The sequence below is a fragment of the Pteropus alecto genome, unplaced genomic scaffold (genome assembly GCF_000325575.1).
Source record: "Pteropus alecto unplaced genomic scaffold, ASM32557v1 scaffold65, whole genome shotgun sequence".
Classification (NCBI taxonomy): domain Eukaryota; kingdom Metazoa; phylum Chordata; class Mammalia; order Chiroptera; family Pteropodidae; genus Pteropus; species Pteropus alecto.
The window spans coordinates 5,732,937-5,737,690 of NW_006439191.1; the positions used below are offsets into that span (position 1 = coordinate 5,732,937).

The 4,754-nt window shown below is 46.3% G+C and overlaps 1 protein-coding gene across 3 annotated transcripts in view; it reads right to left on the minus strand.

Moving 5' to 3' along the window:
• ESRRG (estrogen related receptor gamma) overlaps positions 1 to 4,754 on the minus strand; it is a 412,482-nt gene that overhangs the window by 152,377 nt on the left and 255,351 nt on the right. The window lies entirely within an intron of this gene.

The window sequence follows — 4,754 nt, forward strand, 5'->3', positions numbered from 1 at the left end:
AATTCCTTTATTTCCTCCAGTGCTGCAAATATTCGATTCTAAGGCCAAAATAGCACATGATGGCAAAGAAAATGAGCCATCCAGGAAAGATGCTCCACAACTTCACCACCTGCTCAGGAGAGAGTCCACAGGTCGGAGTGGAAAAGGAGTCACCAGTGTCAGAACCACAGGATATGTCCATGGCCTTTAGCACATGCCTTGCAGGCAAACGCCTAATCTTGAATGCCCTGGGTTTGAGGTGATCATTAGGTTTCTGTCTGTGCCATTTTTAGCCCCTACTGGAAGGCCCTGGGCTTAATAAGGCCTCCACTGCCCAAGGAGCCCTTCAACAGACTCAGGGACAAGCTTACTGGAGCCAACCCCTGTCTTTCATGATCTCAAGTCCCTGGGACCCTTGAATTTCCTGGCTAAAGCATGACATGTCCCATTCTAAGACCCTCCCCTGGGTCCACTCTCTGGAAAGCGGCCTGGACTGGACTTCCGGTGCGCACATGAGGAGGTGAGGGCATGGTCAAGGGACAGCTGTTTGGAGGGGGTCAGCGGGCTGCAGACATGTGGGCAGGAGCGTCCACTCTATGCTCGAGATGGAGGGAGGTGGAGAGCGAGAGAAATGGGCTGCGGGCCCAGCACAGACTCTCCTTCCCCTGCTCCTTTCAGAGACAAAACTCCTCGGAGCCTGAGCATTAAAGATGCAAAGCTGGCCCTCCAGGCCATCGTGAAGGGATGTGTGTCAAATAAGAGAACAGAACGTGTTTGGCTTAGCAGTTCGCCATCTTGGTTTATAAACTTTTAAATGTTTATATACACAGTACGTGGGTGTCCACTGCACTCCTGTCCCAGGTCCCCTAGACATCTGGAGGGGACTCAGTCCTCATAACCATTCCGCCCTCATCTCATGCTGCGAGGACATTCGGCTTAATCTGACGACTGGGGCCAGGTCCAAGACTCTGGCTCCCATCCCAATGTGCCCAGCTTGCCATCCATGGTCACAGAAAATAAAAGAGAAAGAGAAGTTCACTGATCGCCATACAACAAAACAAAACCAATCAAATTTCCATAAACACCTCCCAGTATAAAAGCGTGAGGGGCAACAACAGGGGAAGAGGGTGCATTGTCACAGCACAAGGGTGGGCACCTGTGAACCGAGCAAGTTAGGTGTCCTGTGAGTGTGGCATCGAGGACGCTTCTCTGTGCTAGAATGTCTGGTACCCAGGGCTCTAGGACCCCAGTCACACCGCGAATATCAAGCAAAGTTGCCAATTTACAAATAGCTACGGGTCTAGGAAATGGAGGTACCGAGGGCTTAAAGTCTCAGCCGGTGAGGGGCTGAGACCCGGGGATCTGGTTTTATGTGAATCCAAACCCACGCTATGGTGAACATCTAAAACACGCACACACACACACACTTTTTATTGTGTATTTCCTCCTTTTAAAAGTGGAGGAAAAAAAAGAATGCCTTGTCTCTAGCACTAGAATGAGCAGTTGAAATGCATGTGTGTGTGTGTGTGTGTGTGTGTGTGTGTGTGTGTGTGTGTATTTTTCATATTCTTATAGAAAAGAACAGGGGGGCTAGTGTTTTATGTATTGAATAATAAAATACGTATTGACTTCTTAGGGGAAAACATATTCTCCTGGTCTTGCCTCCTTAACAAGGGTCCAGGGAAAACTCTTAAGGAGCAGATTAACAAAAACTACCTGCTCACTTATGAACTGAGGTCGACATTGCAGGAAGAGAAAAAGCAGAATAAACTAATCAGCCCACAAAAGGACAGTGAAAGCCATGCTGTCACTGTGACCGTGCCTGGATGTCAAGTCCTCTAAAAAGGTTTCGGTCAACAAAAAAACAAACAAACAAACAGGCAAACAAAAACAAAAACAACCTTGACTTTTCCCTAAGTGCTGACCTAATTAAGTAGTTTTCCAATGATAACTTGAAAAACAGTCAACCAATAAAACATGCCTTTCTGGTTGGCTTTCATTGAAATCGATGATTAATTGCCTTTCACCACCGGAATCCCACATTTCGCTTGAAAAAGAACAATTCTCATTACTTTTCTCAAGATGTGCTCTGGATAGATGTTCTTTGGGCTTTAAATGTCTGAAGTATTTTTCCCGACTTTCAAAATCTATATGGACTGCATTTTGTATAACCAATCTTAAAAATAAATTATGTTAACAGGAAATAAAGGCCCTAAACAGGCTCTCTTCCCCATGACTATGCCTTGGGATGCACATGTCCCTCAGTCGTCCAGGAGGGCAGACGCCACACTTACATAACGTCCTGGCCACAAGGGTTGCGAGGCAGCGGAAAGATCTGTTCGTAAGCGGAGTTGTGTAACCCTGTCTCGTTCTCTGGACAGCTTGAAAGGAGGGAAGGGAGAGGCTATTATCTGTCAAAGACAGTTTGGCTGCAATGTTGCCTCAAGGCATGAGAATGGATTCCATGGTCCCTTCGGCATCGGAATAAGAATCCATGGTGACACCATAGACTGGGGCCACCTTCGACATCTCTGGGTTCAATTGCTATCGCTATTTGGCCACAGGGAGGAGGGGCTGTTCCAAACTTCCTTACAATTGCCGCCCTGATTATTACATTATACTTTCACAATTTAATCCCTTTATTTGCCTCACTGCCTTTTTGGGGCTAAGTAAGCAGCATGGTGGGATGCCTGCCGAGGTAGCTAGCAGGGAGGCCTTCCTGAGTGCCACCCAGCTGCCAGCTACAAGCACAGCCAGGTGGGCAAGTCCAGAGTGCTAATCTGGACAGTGACATCTCTGTCTCCTGCTCAAAATCCTTGAAAGGTGCTCTCTCCCATATGGAGTAGAACTGAGCACTATCCATCGACGCCAGGGATCACCCTGCGCCTTGCTCTGTTAAGCTTTTGGTAGCATTTCAGCATCCTAAGGAATCATCGGGCATGGAACTCAATTGCTCTATCCACATTATTGCTCAGTAAATAACTATTGTGGAGCTATTAATATTTAAGCTAGACGATTTTTTAAAACAACTATCAGGACACTTTTTCACACAGTTGTTTGATCTTTAGAAAACATTCCGAGGACCAAGGAGTTTAATCCGCCCCACACACACCCCAAAAATGTGGTGTCCCCTTAAGGCAGCAGATATTCGTATAAGGAATTCATCTCAATCCACCACCCTCTGAGAACAAAGCTTTAATAAAATTAAGATTAAGTCAAACTGCAGCCAGCATGCTCCCTGACTTCAGTAAGTTCTCGGGGAACATTTGTGGAGAAAATGGAAGTGGTTTTCATATTGAGAACCTCCTTCTTAATGTCGGTATACACAGTATTTCCTAATTTATCCCAAAATATTTGCTTATCTTTGTGTAGACAGACCCAGAGCTCTGTAAACTCACTTAACAAATTTAAATGACTCACCGTTTAAATTTTAGACACTCGGCAACATAAGTATACTACTACTGTTGGACAATGGCACAAAGATTGGAGGAGTGTTTCACGGTCAAGGTTTGCAATTTTGTAAATAGGCTGCAGAGATTGTTTTAAATGCCCCAAAGTGAAGGGAAGCTTTGCAGTCAAACCATCACTGTTTTTCCTTACTTCCCATGCGGTTTTGCATTGTATTTTATCCTTAAGCATTCTATGAGGTAGGTATTAATGCCTTCAATTTATAGATGTGAATAGAGAAAATAAAGATCCAGTAAATGAGGGATGGTTGTAAGACAATGCTAATAAAATACAATAATGACCATCCATAAAATATGAAGGTATAGCTATTAAAATATTAAGGTCATTCATACCTACACCACACTAACTTGGCTTGTGTTCTTCAGTTAAAACTGAGAAAAGCTTAGGCTTAAGGATCCACTCTATTATGAGAGTTACGATCTCTTGAAAAAACTGTACTTTAAGAAAACACTTTAGCTGTGTCTTCATTAACCACGGACCCAGAAAGCTCCATAATCGACAACACAAAGCAAGTGGGAGATGGTGCCACCTGTGCCACTAAAGACAGTCGCTCGGCCCTTAGCGCCACTGACAGGGAACACCTGCCCTCCCAGGTGCTCTTGGGAGAAAAGCACAGGCGATCGCCCTCTCTGCACAGAGGGTTTCAGAATCGCCGTTCGTGAAAATACGCAGGAGGACCAGAGCGTAACCCGCAGGATCTCTTCTGCACTGAAAACGCCAGGATGTCACAGAGCCACTAAACTGATGGGAGTTACGCCTGACGAGGGATGGTGAGACGGCGAAGGTCCTCGAGCTGGGGTGAGGCTCAGAGCCAGCGGCAGGGCTTGCTGAGCCCGCCCCCATGAGGGTCTGACTGAGGTCATCAGGAATGAGGCCTGAGAATGCGCATTTCTAACAAACCCCCCCAGGGGATGCGGACACTGCTGGTCCAGAGACCACGTTTCAGGAAGCCCAGTAACAGAACCCAACACGATGGAGTACAGGGGTTCTTAACCTTGGCTTCCCCTCCAGCATTAACTAGGAAGTTTTCAAAACTCCACCCCCGCCCCCACTCCTCACCCCAGCCACGCCTGAGGCCAATTAGTTCAGTTTTGAGGTGTAAGCTGTGGCATCAGTACTTTTTAGAAGTTTCCAGGTGATTCCAGTGAGAGGGTAAGGTTGAGGACCCCTATGGATACGGGAAGACACTCTCACATCCATAACTGTTTAAGAAGATACATTTTGTGAACCACTGAGCAGAACAGGATCACTGATTGTGAACCACTGAGCAGAACAGGATCACTGATGTGCTGACGATTCTCAGCGAA